Raw genomic sequence first — 18,328 nt, forward strand, 5'->3', positions numbered from 1 at the left:
AAATTCATTATGCGTGTAATCGAAAGGTTAAACCTCCAGAATGTATGACATTGGAAAATATTTTATTACCAAACCACATTCGGGGCCCTCCAGTCATGGGAATATTAATGTGACAGGTCAGAGTAAAACTTATCTCCTGGCAACACTTATAGTACGAAATCGAAATATTCACGAAAGGTGGAAGAGAAAAACAAACCTTTTACGTATTGTTCAATTAGAAGTTTTCAGAGGAATTATCTGAACCCGTGATCCATCGACCAACGGCCGTATATTATACTCATTAGGGTACGAAAAATATGAAATTTAAATGACTATATATATATATATATATATACATATATATATATATAGAGAGAGAGAGAGAGTTTCACTTGAAGAAGGCCTCTGAGAGGTCCGAAAGCTCGAATAATTTACCGTGTGAGTGTCCTTTTAAATGTTGCTATTCTATTTGTGTTCTATTGTGCCGTCCCATTATATATATATATATATATATATATATATATATATATATATATATATATATATATATATATATATATATATATATATATACACATACATATATATCGCAAATCTTGCCTTATTTTTTTATTTACAAAATCGCAAATATATATATATTCCACAATTTTGATTTGTCTAACTTGGTGTGTCATATCTATTTTTAAAAAGTGAGATGAAATGCCTGCATTTTGGCTGCGGTTGGAATGAATTATCTTGGAATCGATCTTAGGTAGATATGGTTAAAGAGAGCGTGAATGGACGGAGAAGATATCGAGAGAGAGGAAATGAGGAGCAGATGGAGCAAAAAAGGACGCACAACTGGGAGAAGATTTCCTCCGTGGTGGATGCCGCACGCTCTTGTAAGACCCCCGACAGTTCGTCGACAAACTTTTATTCAAAAGCAAACGGCAACCAAGCTTACTTGAAATCTATTTTGAGCAAAGAGATAACTTTTATTCGTGAAATCCTCCTCAAATCCTTCGATCAAACTTTTAACAATTTGAGTGCCTAGGGATTGAGGATGAAATCAAGCAAAAGCGAAGACCACGTATTTGGTGGCATTTAAAGAGGAAAGAGTATCAGCCGATTATTACAATTGGGAGAAAGAGAGGGGATATCAGAAGATTTTGGCAATTGGAAATCTCGAAATATTGACCATAAAGGTGTACCTAAAAAGTAAATTAATCAAATTGAATTAAACGGATTTTCTCCATTCTATTTAAAATTGTCTTTTTTAATTTAATCAAGGTTAAATTTCGGTTCTGCACCTATAATTATGTGGTGAAAATGGTAAAAAAGTTATTTAATTCCATATTCTGATAATCTCGCGGTAAAATTTTGGTTATGTGTAAAATATAAATACAACGATGATCATTAACGATGTAAAATATTAAGCTGCGAAAATAACGATTTTCACTCAAAATTTAATTTCTATAATCAATTTTTTGATGGGGGTGACCAGGATATATATATTTATTAAAAGTTGAAAGCGATGTTTGTTTTCTTTAAACTTGCAATAATTTCAGTAATAGTTATTTTTTCATTTAAAATGTAAATTTTTCTCGTTTAACCCAAAATGGTTCTTGAAAAATTATTTCAGTCCCCTTTGCCATAATGCTGATAATAATGTTGCAAAAAAAATATTTGATACAATTCAATAGGACAACGCACAGAGAATTATTTGTCTACAAAAAGTCAAATCATGTGAATGCTGTTTAGGCGTAAATGATAAGCCAAAATGTTAACGTGTTGAATCCCAGCCAGACAATCTAAAACTGATAGACTTCGGGAAAATCAAAATACCGATATTATGGGGGTGAACAGCTCAAGAGGCTCTACGGCTCGAAAGAAAAAGCTTCTTAGAAAAGAAGTGTATCAACGTCTTTAAATAAAAATCTTATTCAGGTTTGATTTCTATTATCCTATTAACCATTAAAATTGTTGAAAGCGATTTTTATTTTCATTCAAACCAACAAATAAATAAAATATTATTTTTAAAATTTAAAATGTAAATTCCTCTCTTTAAACTCAATATGCCAATGGTTTACGATATTAAACTGAGCCTAAGTACTGAGCATATAGGAAACAAAATAAGGTAAAAAAGAGTGACTGGAATCGTGAAAACAGCTGATGTGCTTATTCGAAAAGTATAATCACAGTTTATTTTCACATTAGGCGAAACTAAATGTGGTTTTAAAAGGTTAATCTTTTTGAAAATTAAATGCGCTTTGATTTTACCATGGTAAGAAAGACACATATAAAACATCTAATTGATTTCAAATAACAGCGTATTTTCTCTGTATTGCTGGTGAGTTATTCCGCAAGACGAAATGGAAATACCTGGAAAATAAGGGCTTCCGTTCAGTGTAGGCTAGCAATACGGTCAAAACCTACCGGAAAATATTAAAGGGAATAACGATGAAACTGGTTTTGATAGCAACGGTCCTTAAAATGAAATTTGGACTGAATTTAAATGCGCCTTTACTATTGATGTTGGTTCATTCAAATATGATTACTAAGCATAAACAGCTGACGTGCTCTCGTGCTGCAATAAAAGTGGTAAGAGGATTCAATCTCTTCGGATGCAAGTCTTTTGAAATTTTATGTGAGATTTCTCTTAATCTTCTTTATTATGGGTGTAATATCATACTTTCTCAAAGCATTAGTTCGTAATAAACTCAAAAGAAAATATGTCAGTTGCACAATATCTATGGCTTCCTTTCAATGCGCTTAGATGTGTACAGTGAGCGTCTAGTGGATGAGATGAATTTGAGTCTAGGAATTTAGGAAAGAGAGTTGAATAAACGTTACTGGAATGAACATGGATAAAAAGTTTGAATATACGCGTATAACTAATACTCGTAAAACATTAATAAAGTGATTCGGAAAAATGGGAGAAAGAATATTATTGAGGTTATTTGTGGCATTTATGAGGAAGAATTTCAACCAGAGACATAATTTCGTAAATTGTAACCCCATACTGAAATAAAGTGTGGTTTTAGAATGTTAAGGATTGCTCGATTAATTGAGTATATGGAAAGATATACTCAATTAATCGAGCTATAAAGGTAATTCGAATAGTTAAAAAAAACGTGGAAAACTCCAAATGGCTTATTCGCAGAACAGGTTCAGAAAAGTTAACGCGTGGCGGATTACGTAATAAAATCAATCCCAAAGAATATAGAGAAAAGTGTAATGACTTTTTTGTCAGGATCAGAACGGGCAGGTACGAGAGCGGAACGTTCGTATTAACATGAGAGCGAAATTTGTCTGTTTTTCACCTACAGAATGATTTAAATGACCACAGGTTCAACGTGTCAAATATATAACCAGTATTTCTGACGACAATGGGTAAAGAGTATGTAGCATTACAAGAAGAATTGAGCGTTTTAATAAAATATCTATAGAGTATGAAATTTATAACTGAAAATTAAAATAAATTTAAGTCTGAAGAAATAGTGAATAAACGTAAAAATATATTTAGGGCTTTTTGCCTCAAGAACCTCTATTATTCGATGGAATTTGGCATTTCTCGAAGAATTAGAGTTTGCGAGATGCATGCATTGCGAACAATGGTGGCGATATTTTGATGCTAACGAAAACAAATTCTTGGAAGGAGAAAAGACAAATCCGAAGAGGGAGGTGGGGAAAGCGGTGAAGTGCATATCAAGAGGGCAATGATGAAGTCGTGACAGAAGGCAGGATATTAGACAAGCGCGAAAGATGGGGAAGGGGGAAATTGCCGCTTTGGGCGGCATGAAAAGAGGCAGGCAGAAGTGTGAAGGGTTGAAGAATTACGATAAACATTATCCGGCAAAATCAGTTTAGATTTCACAGCACTTTAAGAAGTTCCTAGATTAGTTGATTAGATTTAGGTGACCGTGAAGTTGTGTGATAGTTTTAAGGGCCTGTTCAAACCCTCCCTGCCTCTGATAGTTACACTACCTCTTATTATCTCATTCGGGGTTTTCCTCTCGACTTCTTAACGTTTACTTTTCCTTCCACGCTTGTCTAAATTAAGTTATCGTGCCTTAAAATGTGCCGATAAGTTTTACTCTTCCTTCTTCTAGTGTCATTCAGAGATGTATTTCTTCTAACAATCTTAGTAGAACTTCTTCGTTCAGAAATAAGCAATAATTTTGCACAGAATTAATGGGGGTAGAAAGTTTGAAGACATGAAAAAGGAAATGGTTTGAAATGGAAGTAGTTTGGGCAATACGAAAGTGTTTCAGAAGTTCTGAGAAAGCGATAATATTATCTCTAGTAGGCGACTATTAATGACTTCCTTTTTTGGGTTATGTTGAATGGTTTAATGGAGCGATTTTCAACAATAATAAGTACATTTACCTCCATTACAATAGACCTAATAACCTTTCCGGCGAGTGTGTCACTTGTCAGACTATTGTTATCACCTCAAAGTCAAATATGAATGTTATACTAAGTGAGGGATAAAGATTCTACCAGCTTTCATAGGCTATTATACTTGAAAAAAATGGGGTCGATATTTGAAAATCCCCTCTACACACCCTAAATTCACTTGCTGATCGTATTTTTGGTTGAATTACTTACAATGAAATATTATCAACATTTCAAATGTAAGAACTTATCCGTAGAGGCAAAAGCAAACGCACTATTTTAGATGCTTTCTCGCCTGTTATAAGGACTGAATTGAACCTTGTGTTAAGCATGAGTTTTGCGTAAACTCTAATGGTTCTGTCCATAAGAAACGAGATAAAGAACGAAGGATTTTCGATAATCTAGGGATAACTAGACCCACAGAAGAATAAACAAAATATGTTTATACCAATTTACGCAATTATTCGAAATAAAGTCGGGTGGAAAAGAAAATACAGGCAATAACGAAAGTGTTGTCACAGAAGAGTGATCAATATTAAGTGGGACCAGCAAATCATCAATAAAATATAAGAGAAATAAATATATCGAAAACACTATCCAGAAAAAGAGTGAAACTTATCTGACTTGCACAATCACTCTTTGGGGTAAATTATGAAGAGAAATGTTGAATACAAGGACTTCGGAGAGAAAACGGTAATGGAAGACACGAAGAAGGAAATGAAGGAGGTCAAGGGGAGGAAATATGGGAAAAAGTTGTGGCTGCTAATTGAGCGGAAAATAGAATGGAGTTCTGGAGCAAAGTAATCCCAAAATTTTAAACCCAAATGATGAATATAAAATGGTTAAAGAAGGCAGAAAGTAAATAGATGATCCAGGAGGTTCAAGACTTAATTAATTCTCTTACTTCATCCGATTATTTCTAACAACTGATGGGAGCAAGAGAGCGTGAAATGCCCCATCTTTTCAATTCTGATGCAAATGAACTTGGCAACTCAGCAAGAAAAACATAACCGGAGTCTGACTAAAATATGACTTCCTACCTCGCATTACGACTTCCTTGATAAAAATTCCAGACCTCGCTATTTCCTTAAATTAACCTCCGGATTCCACTTACCCTTTGAATTTCCGGACATGAAACAAGAAAGAGGAATTTTGAAGTTTCGTCATTCAAACAATATTAATTTTGATTTACATTTCTTCTTTTTTCAAATATTTCAAATATTAAACACAATTTCTCTCCTAAAGCTCCGTAAACTCAACCCATCGCAACTTTTGCAAACGAAGACCTACTTTTGACACTTCATTGAGTACGGTACAACTTTTGAACGGTTTCATCAAATGAAATTTACGCGAGGAATCATGTGTGCACAATTTAATCTTACAAGCATGTGGTACCCGCTCGTTAAAACTAGGTTTTTCTTTCCGGTGCGCATATTTAAGAATGCAAACATTTGTATTTAAAAGTGATTTGACGACTCTCGTTAAATTGTTAACGGTTCCTTTAAATCTGGAAGAATTATATTCTTTGCAGGTCGAAAAAAAAATAAACCCACGCCAGTATTTTTCTGACAATCCATCCCAGAGGCGACTCCAATTTCCATTTGAGCGCTTCGAAGTGACGAGACCTCGGATTTATGGCCACTTCTTCGTCCTGAATGGGAATTCGATACGTCACGGAACGGCATGCATGAAATTACGCGACATTCCTTCGCCGCCGTTGAGGGGAAATAGCGACTTCCTCCCAGCTAGAGAGTAGTAACCAGACGGCCAGCCGAGCGTGAAATGCCGCTTCTCCTCCTCCTCCTTCGGTACCGCACCAAACACCCAGAGTGTTTTTTTTTCCCTCCCCTCCCACCACATCCCCGACGATCCGACATCGATTAAACTGGTCGGCGGGCGTCAAGTGTTTAGGCGAGAGCGTTCATATGCTTGCATCTCACCCTCCGACCCACTTACGGGGAGCCCTCTCATTTATTACGCTGGAGCACGGTTAGCGTGCGCACACTGAACAGGCGGTGAGAGCGATGAGGGGTGCGCGGGGGAGAGGGTGGAACGGGGTTGAAGAGAGACTACTGTGACGTCATTAACGTCGCCTGCTTTTAAGGGACATCCAACGCCCAGACTGCACTTGGGAGTTCTTAATATCCTCCGACTTCGCCTGCGTGAGTGCGGACAGAGGTAATTGTCTGCCCCAACTTCATCCCTTAAATCTAGGGATATTCGTTTCGAATATGAACTTCAAATGGCCCTTAGTAATGCTTTGGGAAGCTCTTAAAAGAAACGACTGAAACCCTAAACAGAATAACAGTTACTGTTTTTTATTATAAACATTAAATAAATTTTCTCTTCTTAATTGTTTAATTGTAACTGTTAAATAACATAATTTACTTACGATGATCTCAAAACCTAAACCCTTTTGTTAAAAATATATTTTGGGTAAATAATTAGAGCTGAAAACACGGCACCCGCTTAATTAAATGAGCTTTTGATGATGCTTGATGAAAGAAGCCGGGTTTTCACCACGTGAGTTGGCTTCATTGGAAAATAGTTTCACTGATTGCAATCACGGCGAAACCCATTTTGTCTACTGAAGCCAACGCATGCCGTGAACACCGGGAAGAATGGAGATATCTACGGCAAGACTCAGCGAAAACTTGCGAAAATTTTTAGACGATAAATACCACCGAGACTGGGTGTATTTTTGAAGCAAAAATGAATGTCACCGTGGCTACTCTCTACGCAATGATTAATTAATTCCTTTTGATATCAAAGAGTAGCTGATATTCATTTGATACAATGATCAAATTACCTAAATGCATTTCATCCGAGATAGAAGGAAAAAAGATGGATTAATATCCTAGCGTGTCTAGCAGGTATTAATAAATACAAGATGGAAGAGTTTTTTGCTCCACTTTTCAATTTCAAGAATGCATTTATGTGAATTTATTTTTAATACGTATAAACGTATCTTAATACGTAAACGTTTCTCGTATAAACCACGAGAAATTTGATACAATCCCTCTTTATCTCTGTTTTTCTCTCTCTCCCATTCTCTCTCTTTTCTTTTCCTCACTCTCACATGCGCACACATATTAAAATAGAGGAAAGGAAATGAAGGCCTTTGTTATATCGTTTCATCAGTATATCCATGAATATACGTACACCTGTATACTATTATTTCAATAAAGATTATCTTCTGCTATCTTTGTAGGATGATTGGTTTCGGATAGTTACGCAGATCTTTGGAATTTAAATTAATCATAATAAAAAAATATTATTATAAATAATAACTAATATAAACTAATAATAAATAAATAAACTTTTCGTCAACATATTACACTTAGGTTTGGTAGTTTGTTTTCATCCAAAACCTAACTTAACCAGTATATTTCCTATAATAATAGTAATAATTTTGCTTAATATATGAGATAATCATAATTTCTAACATTCATTTCATCTTTTTGAAATATTAAGGTCCATTTTACGCCACAGACCAAAGCGACAATTATTGTGGTTTAGATGTGTGGCACCAAAACCCTTTCGGATTCAAAGTTGGAATAAGCAAAGGAGGGGGTAAAAAGGCCGGAAGGAAAAAGAGAAGGGTAAAAGAATAGAGGAACCGAAATAAGACAGAATCCAGTGAGTGACAACGAAGACAATGACATTACAGATGACTCACCAGGGAGTCGACCACACCCTGAAACGCCAGTCGTTGACGCCACTCGCCTCGGAAATGAATAAAGCATGTTATCTAGGCTGGTTGTTAAGGCTGACGTTACCCCCAGTCGCTCCAAATTTACGACGAATCACGCAGAATCCATTTGTTTATTATTTTACGCCTTAAACACTCGCTGTACGGTCCTACTTCATTTAGAATTTTTGTTAAAGACATCATGGTAAGAGAAATTAATCAGCAAATGGTAGGGTAATGATATTTACCGAAATTAGATTCTATTAATATAATTTTAGGCAATGTGGTTGAAAAACCCTAATAAACGAGAATGTATCTCACGAAAATGTATCTTACGAAATCTGTTATTTTTTTAATGCAATGAGCTTATTCTCAAATTCTATTTATATCATTACACCACAGTAAAAATGGTTTCATAGCAAGTGCGCGCTCCATTTGTGAATATTTTACCGTGACGAGCATATGTTTTATGCCAATGGTTTTCCCAAATTCCAACCATGTCAGACTGTTGAAAGGTGAACGAAAGAAACATTTTTCAAAAGTTATCGTTTGTGATGCTAGATATTTTGACCACCTAGTAATTTCATAAATTGAGGATTCTTTCCGTCCGTTGAATTTCATTTCAAAATATTATCTCTTAATAAAAATATTCTTTATCTTATATTTATTATTTATTTAATCTATGTATGCATTTCATCCATTCCATTTTGAAAACATATTTCATACACCCTCAGAAATATTTGGCACTGGTTCTAAGCACAATCTACAGGGTTCGTCCGGAAAATAAGTGTACTGAGCTCAGGAAAAAAAATGTATTACACTTTTACATATCTTAAGCTAATATTCCTCAAAATAGGACCCTTGTGAGTCGATACACTTGTTCCAGCGGCGTTCCCATTTCTGGAACGCTCCCGCGAAGGCATCATCGGGAAACTCTCGAAGACACGTCGTCACGGCCTCTTTGACGGCGTCCAAAGTCCCGTATCGCGTTCCTTTCAAACTCCTCTTTATCTTCGGGAACAGAAAGAAGTCCGGTGGTGCCAAGTCCGGGCTGTAGGGCGGGTGCGGCAGCGTTGCCACGCCGTGCTTGGCCAAGAAGTCACGACAAGCGACAAGCGCGGTGTGAGACGGCGCATTGTCGTGATGCAGCCGCCAGATGTTTTTGATCGCTGGCCGGACGCGGGTGACTCGTTTTCGAAGCCTGTCGAGCATCACACTGCTCTGCTATCATCCGAACACTAAGACGACGATCAGAGTTCAGTACATCGCGAACTTTTCGCACATTTTCGTCGGTGAGTGTCGTTGATGGGCGTCCAGGCCGTGGTTCGTCGTCGACCTCTTCTCTGCCCTCCACGAACATCTTGTGCCACCGAAAGATCATGTTTCTGGACATGGCTGACTCCCCGTAAGCCTGGTTAATCATACCGACAGTTTCGGTAGACGATTTCCCAAGCTTTACCGCAAATTTGATGGAATAACGCTACTCCAAAAACTTCGGCATCGCGTTCCGTGACGTGGGTCGAGCGTGGAGGTTCGCGTTAACAGAGCTCCTCACTACACCACAGCTCAGAGCCGACTGCCTTTTTCAGCGTCGCTTGCCAACATACCCCCCTCCAATCGCAGCCCGTCAGAGCGGTGCTGGGCGCGCCTGGAGCGGCGGGAAAAAATCAGTACACTTATTTTCCGGACGAACCCTGTATTCCTTCGGTTTATTTTGATTTTAGAAGACATTCTAGTCTACCGCCTTGTTACAAATAAGTTTATGGAAAATTATTATTTGCAGCACCTGCAAATAATAATTTTCCTGAATAACTGAATCGGAGAACAGTAAAAAGAGAATTTTAAACATTCGCAAGACGAAGGGAAGCGCTGAAACATACTTCTCGTAGTAGTAGTAGTTTTTAGGGGAGGCGACCGACAGCTAAGGTCATTTACGCCATAGGTGATGGACAGGAAAGGATTAAGGGTGGAGAGTAACCCGGCGTTGGCATTAGCCTACTCTTTACGAAAGGCGCCAAGGGGTCCGCAGTTTAACGTCCCATCCGACGGACGGCGTACTCACTCAAAGTGCCCTCCACAAAGCACCTCAAATAGGGATCGAGATACCTCTGAAAAATATTCAACACCGCCGGGATTTGAACCCGCGCCCTCAGGGTGGGAAGCCAATACGTTAGCCCCCGCACCATCTCGATCCCCACATACATCTCACACCGGTTTTGGGACAATGACATATCTCAAGGCATTATGAAAAATCCTAAGGATTGTGGACCAAGATAAATTGCATCTTCTTGGTAAACGTAACAAAATCATAAGATTGTATTGCTATACTCAGGAGTACATCAAAGGTGATGATAATTTCGAATGACCCTATTGCGATTCATGCAATAAAATATCTATCTATTGAGCCTCCGTAATATCTAAAGGGGTTAAATATTTTTAATAAATTAATGTAATTATTTAATGCATGAAAATATTTGGATATATGAACCATAAGGAACTGTTACCCGCAAATCAATCGTCCGAAATATAAGCAAGCTATCCGCTATACTTTGGCCGCCGAACGCAAATAAAAAATCCAAGTTTAGGTGCATGATTTCATAAAAATAATTATGCTCCTTTGTGTTAAACATGAAAAATTCACTGAAAGTTGTAAATATCTTACGCTACTGAGAGAAAATATCATATAAAGTAGTACTATTATATATCTCACCATATAAATTAGTGATATATATATTTTAATATATTTATTTTGAACTATAGCAGCCAAGCACTCATACAGGAAAAATTTAATTTTGGAATCAACATTTTAACCATATTACCCTTCAAGCCAAGCATTCTGAGGTAGAAATCATGCAATGTGTATGCAGGTTGGTTTAGTAATCCACGATAAGATATATTTCCGAAAGAATATCGTCAGACGGTAACAGTTGTGAAGTGAAACCAAGCAATAGGAATTTTACTCGTAAACGAATGCTAGAAACAAAAAATAATCTTTTGAAAACAAGGACTTCTGAAAAACAATCTGCCATTTAGCCAACAGAATTTTGTGACACTTTCAGGGTTAATCGCAATTTTCTTAAGCTTAAAATTTCAATCATTTCTATGAAATTTCTAAAATTATTGATACGAGTTAAATGAGTTTTTAGACTGACTGATTCAAGAAATTGCAATAATAATATTTAACCAGTGTAAAAAAGGTTGAACGAAATATTGAAAATTCAACAAAATAAATTATTTTTTATTTGTTTACAATAGAATAATATAATTAAGGCAATAAATAATCTCAGGTAACTTTTTCTGGGCTCTATGAATCACTTTTAACTAAATCCGAATACAGGTGCGCACAGTGCTTTTCGTTTTGTGTTACAATTTTTTCTGCTGCTTGAACGTATTCATAAACATACGTCCTTGTTGATCATTCCATTTACCGCTTTTGTTTGCATTTATCATGGGCCAGAATCTCTAGTTGATATATTTTCATTTACAAGTGAATGTCTACATTTTAACTTTTTACAGAATTCTTTGTGTCCAACCGCATTTGAACTTAGTGAGAGACGAGGCAAAGGCGACCCATATAATTGTTACTTTACGCCACGAAAGTCACAATGTTTATTATTAAAATATCTTCCACACTAGTCGAGGGGAACAAACAAGGTCACGTGAATTAAAAGCGTATCATTCTACTCGAAATACATATTTAAGCAGTATCGTACGATCTATGGAAGGGGTAGCGGTACCATTCTTATTACCTTTTCCATTGAGCCATGCACAGAAATTGAAGAAAGGCGAGTCATGGGGACGAGGCAAAGGCGGAAGTAAAGGGTGACTGTTTGAGTACTTGAGTTTAATTTAACGTTAATCTTAAATTTCACCTAAAAATTAAAAAGTCTAGGAAAGATTACAAGGTAACCTCAAGAATTCGAGCGTCCGCCATTGATTCCCAAAGACTATGTGCCGAAGAATTCCAGCAGGGAGAAGATATAAAAGAAAAGTTGTCGATGAAAGTGACCGCTTCCTCTCTTTCGTTTGTACTTCACGAATCAAGAAAGCCGTTAGACTGGCAAGAATAATCTTGCTAACAATTCCATAAAAGAAAGTGCCATTGCTTATTAATCCAAAAATAAGGTATGATAATATATTTGACATTAATTCACGGTTAATACCGTTTAAAAATTCGCACTTAGCAGGGGAACTATTCATTTAATTGCATTGAATTCAAAAGTTTATTTCTAAAGCCTGACGTTACAGTGGCCATCACTGAGTAATTAGGACACTTCGACGCCTGAGATTACATCACCCAGTGAATTTACCTCAGAAGGTCTCACGTGATAGCGCACCTAGTATACCTGAGGTGGGATTAGCCACTGAAACCTTCCAATTAGAATTTGGCCGCGTCAATCACCAGAATTGTCATTGATACCGAGCCTTTCTTAAAAATGCCATAAATTTGATGCATATACCACTAAATTTGAGGTTTGAAAAAATAATATAATTTTTATTCTCATTATACTTTAGCTCGCTCTCTATGAGCAAAACTCTCCATCAAACCCATGCGATGATAATGAATCAACGATTATGAGATCAAACAAATAGGCACCTGTCGTAAATTTAAAAGAAAAAGAGTATTTTCTTCGAAGGAACAAATAAATCCGATGCAGGGTACAAATTTTATATTTGGTTTCTCCCCAATTTCTTTCCTTTTCTGCTCATCTTGCAGAGAATTTCATTTTTATAACAAGATAATTTCAAAGTCCTTCGGCCGAACGGAGATGTGACATCTGTTTCTCGTATCGTAGGATTTCAATTTCAACTCAAAAAGCCTGATTTATTCATCTCAAAAGTTTCTATAAGGAGTGAAAACATCCTTGTTTATAATCTGCCGGTATCTGCAGGCAAACAAGGATTAAATTAAAAATTGCTAAATGTTTCATGCATGGAGTACCCGGAAGGATATTTAACTGGATTTTTTCCTTCTCCGATCAATCCTAAAGAGTGAAACAACAGTCGGTGTCCCCACATGGATTTTCGACCCGAAACCGCGTGCGGAAGGGCCTTATTTGCTCTGAGTCGTTCGGCGTAGCCATATTAGGGCTTGTAATGGTTTGTAAGCCAGCCACAGGAAAATGGATAGAGAGAACATAAAAATGGGACTGCAAGTGGTAACTAGGAATGAGGAAGGACTTCCTGTGTTCTCATTATGTTTACACTAGTACACATGTTAGTATTATTATTTTGAGCAAACGAAATAATGTGAATAAATCAAAATCTTTACTGCTGTGATCCTCATTTCTTTGTTTCCATAAGTTCTCCCATTCGATTTGGTAGAACATCGTATGCCTTAGATATATTAAATAACATCTGTATCTCACAAATGGTCGCGCTGAAACGATCCACAGGTAGACAAAATAAGTCTTTAATTCCCTTTAAAAAAATCTCATGATTTGTGGGGAAATAATATAGTATTAAGTGATGATGAAATTTAATTTTACAAAAGATATACATGTAGAGGAATATAAAGACCACTGAATCTGTTTATACACTGGAGAAAATCTTCATCACTACACAATTATAATAATAATAGTTTTAAAACTCTGCATCATCGCTATAATAATGTCTCCGTCTTTTAATCTGCATTGCCGATAACAAGATTATCTACATCGTATATTCAAAAAACGTATTCGTTTGACAGAATTACAAATCATGAAAGCTAATTAAGCTTTGACGATTATTATTTTATATCCTTGAAATTTATTTTTGCAAAATGGCGTCACAAATTATAGGGCCATGACCCTTGTAGCATTATAATTCCTCTCAACACGATACGAACATTCTTCCGCTAGGAGTCTCCCGTTTCATGAAACTTATTATGAATGATGAATGGCATCATATGCGATCATCCACTAAGTTTTTACCAAAAACAAACTTATCTCAGGTAGCAATATTTTAATGATAGGACGTTTAAATGGGACAATACGATGGTAGATTGGGCACGGCGTCTCGTATAGCGATGAGATATTGGAATATATTCTCATATAAACCTAAAGGTACAATTTCCGATTTTTTGTTACCAAATGTAATTGTATGTATGTATGTAAACTTTACTTAAAACTTTCGGTGAAATACAGCAGTGCATCTCTGAATATTCTCTTCAATAGCAGTTGCCTCAAAAACGGAGTGTTCCCAGCGTACGTCCAGGTTCGTGCCACTTCGTCGTCCACAACGGCCATCAGAGCGATACGCAAGGCGAAAATCCAGTGGTTAAGGGAGGAACTGAAACTGTGGTATGCAAGAAGGGATTCCTTTGCACATTATTTGTTCTGTCTGCACGTAGAACTTTGCTCTAAGTTACATTTTGCGGAATGGATTACATTTGTGGATGGTGTAAAAGAACTAGTGAGTAAAATCTCTTCTCGCAAATACGTAACCCAGGGGAAAAAACTGAGTAACCTTATTAATAGTCCACCTCAAAATTACCAGTGCACTACTAAAGAAAATAGTCCCCGCACAGTATCGAAATTTGTTCCGGCCGCAAGAGTTGTCAGCCTTAGTCATCATACGTTCACTGAGGAGGAGAGTAATATCTTAAAGAAAGGGTTGAAGTTTGCTCCCTCTAAGAAAGTTTCCGAAGCCGACATTAAAAATCTAGCCGCAGATTGCGAGGTTGCCCTTCGGAACCAATCTCTGGCTACCAAACACCAAGTTGCTGAAATCATCATGTCCTCATTGAAGGAAGCAGTGCCAACAACAACCCGCTTTTCCAGCCTTCAGCAACATACGTCCACCCTCCGACGCCTGAAGAAGACTATTGGCAAGGAAGACCTCATCATCCAGAAAGCTGACAAGGGATCTAGTGTCGTAGTGTTGGATAAACGAGTGTATGTGGAAAAGTGCCTTGAGTTCATCAACAACAATCCTATTACTCCGTTATCCAAAGACCCAACCGCGAGTTTCCAAAGTGAAGTGAAACGTGCCGTGTTCAAGTGTAAGTTTTTAAATGCTAGGGAAAAATTTAGTTTAATCCAAATGAACCCCTCCGCCCCCAGGTTGTACCGACTCCCCAAATTACACAAAAAAGCCATACCTATTCGGCCTGTCATCTCAGCTGTGTCCGCCCCTTCACACATTCTGGCACGAAAATTAGACGTTTTGCTCCGAGATCTCACAGGTTTTAAACCTAAATATGGAGTTAAAAACTCTATAGAGCTAGCCCGAAAATTGAAAGATATTGATGTCCCGGAAAAAGCGAGGCTAGTCTCCTTCGACATTAGCAATTTATTTACTTGCGTACCAATATCGGAAACTTTGCTTAGGGTGGAAGAACTACTCAAGGATTCCACCATTGCCCAAAATATCTCAGACGAATTGGTCCCCCTCATCAAAATGACAGTTAACCAGAATTATTTTAGTTTCAACCACACCCTTTACAGCCAAACGGATGGGTTAGCTATGGGTTCCTCACTGTCCCCCTTCCTAGCCGAAGTCTTCCTCAATTCTGTAGAAGAACATCTTTTTAATGCTGACAATCAGCATAACAAAAACGTGGGCTATTGGTTTCGTTACGTGGACGATATACTATGCCTATGGACCGGAACCAACCGACAGTTAGACTCCTTCCTTAATTTCCTAAACACTCTTCATCGGAATATCTCCTTCTCCATGGAAAAAGACGTCAACGGCACCATCAACTTCCTCGACTTGACAATCACAATTAGGGATAATAGACACGAATTTGCAATTTATAGGAAACCCACATATACAGACCATATAATTTCTAATGATTCCGCACACCACTTTTCTCACAAACACGCAGCCCTCCACTCCATGATCCACCGCCTCCTACACATCCCCCTTTCCCCCAAAAACTTCAAAATTGAACTCGTGAATATCACTAATATAGCTACCAACAATGGTTTCAACCCCAAACTAGTTGACACATTACTACGGAAAAAACAAAAAGCAATGGCCATAAAAAGCATTTTCGTATCTCAGCCCGCAGTATCTAAAGATTTTAAGTGGTGCTCGATCCTGTTTCTGGGAGATCTTTCATATAGGATTTCCAACTGCCTACCCACCTCACTCAAAGCAGCCTTCTACTCACCTATAACCCTCTCCAAACTTCTAGCCAATGGAAAAGACACCCAGGATAGCCTTCTCAAATCAGGCATTTATAAACTGAAATGCGAGGATTGCAACAGCGTTTATGTCGGTCAGACCGGCAGGAATATCAAGTTACGAGTCAAGGAACACGCTAGGTGTCACAAAAATCAGAATAACAACTCTCTCTTCGCCAAGCATTTACTAGAATTCAACCACAGCAGTGACTTTGTCCCAGAGATATTACACACACTCCCAAAAGGATTAAAAATGGACGCTCTCGAGCAATTAGAGATTAGAAGGCACTTGGTGAACCCCAACACGACACTTTGTAATGAGCAATTATTCCCATACCCCTCCCCACTCCTCTCCGAGAAATTAGCCTGGAAATGGTCAAAACAATTCATCAACGCACCTGCGAGCCCCCACCCCCCTCAAATCCTTCCAACCCTCCCCGCCCCCACTCTGTCCTGAGGGTATATATGCTTGCTCTGTCTGTTTTGCAAATTTGTACCTGATGATGCCGCAAGTCGGTGAAACGCGTCGTGCCGTATAATAAAATCTGTGGAAAAGTACTAGTCTTTCTTTCTATTTCAATAATGGAAATGTAATTGTATTAAATTGGAGAAGAAAATGAATTAAAAGCGACTATAGAACTGATAGAAAGTGCATACATGTGTTGGTTACATCCTCACTCCAGATATAACTTCAACTCTGGTGATTTCTTTAACAAAGCAAATCAATGTTACAGCCTTTGTGCATCAAGAAGGTTGTACAAGGAGTAGGAATAGATGAAAATCTTATAAAAAGTCATTAAAAGGAAGGTAATCGGATCTAAAATTTGCTGTCTCCGGCGTAACTTTATGGAATTTATATAATATATTGAAATTAAACAAAATTATTGACTTTGTAGTTCCACAACTTTATTTAAAAACACGTCCCAGGTTTCTACGTTCAACATCATCATCAGGTATTGAACAGGTTTCGACGTTGAACATCATCATATTGACCTGGTAATGACCTTCGACGTCGAAACCTGGGTCGTATTTTTAAATGAAGTGTGTGGAATTACAAAATCTATAATTTCATTTCATTTCAAATTAATGGGATCTACTTTGAGGCGCGATGGCCTGACCTTGGGAAAATTAAACGGGAAAAACTATGTAAGACCACAATTTTAACTAATTTGGACTGGTATCAAAGATAAGAAGTATAAAGACGCAAGTTCACTGAAAGAAGATATGAATTAAGAGCTACATCAAACAAATCTTAAGAGTGATGAGCAATAATTATGATAAAAACAAGCAAAATGTTTTGCAGCGTTAGGTTACACGTAAAAAAAATTAGGATTATGAGGATGAGAGAGCCCAACTCCTGAAATGGATGGATATAGGTTGTAACGTCGTCATGATCGCACATTACTTCGCGCTAGACTCTCCTTCAGCTGACGACAACGCCTCTGGTGGTACTTCCACCCTACTAATCAGACATCTTTGCAAATTCAATAGCCTCAGGCCGCACGCGCTCCAATTCCGTCCTTGCACATCCACCTATTCCGCCTTTTAATACTCATTCGTGACGACGAGAGAGAGAAAGGTTCTTTCGACCATCTAGTCGGGAAGAATATCCATTTGACTAGATTTTGAGTCATGAAAGAGAATTAATCTTGGACATTAGAGAATTCCGATAAAAGGGGGAGATCCTTTCAAAGAGTGTTTTCCGCATCATTCCTCAGAGAATGAGGGATGGCTGCAATATCCTTCGATGAATTATACTCCATACGCGCCCCAATTATGCTACATAATTCATATAATAATGAAAAATTCACCTAACAGTTACCTGTTAGGTGATTGCTTTGGAGCTGCAAGCTTTATGTAGCCGATGGAATTTATTCGAACGATATATGAAATATTTTCAGTGGTCAATCTCTAAATAATATTTAGTTTGCATGATATAGATATAATTATGGGAAGCAATCGCATTAATGAGTGATCAATTTCAAAATTTCTATGAATAATAATGGGTGATTGAAATTTCGACTTTTTACCTATGATTTTTTGTGGCCATGAATATCTCATTTCCGTCAAATAATGTTAATAAACTCTCTTCTATGCATTTTTGCATTGTATGAAATACGTTTCCAGTTTATATAGAAATTTTACTATTAAGATTATTATTTATTACTAT

The 18,328-nt window shown here is 37.3% G+C and overlaps 1 long non-coding RNA gene across 1 annotated transcript in view; it reads left to right on the forward strand.

Moving 5' to 3' along the window:
• Window positions 1-18,328, forward strand: part of LOC139696788 (uncharacterized) — a 589,762-nt gene that overhangs the window by 477,743 nt on the left and 93,691 nt on the right. The gene's annotated exons all lie outside the window — the stretch shown is intronic.

The sequence above is a fragment of the Hetaerina americana genome, unplaced genomic scaffold (genome assembly GCF_022747635.1).
Source record: "Hetaerina americana unplaced genomic scaffold, ioHetAmer1.1.p SCAF_7, whole genome shotgun sequence".
NCBI lineage: Eukaryota > Metazoa > Arthropoda > Insecta > Odonata > Calopterygidae > Hetaerina > Hetaerina americana.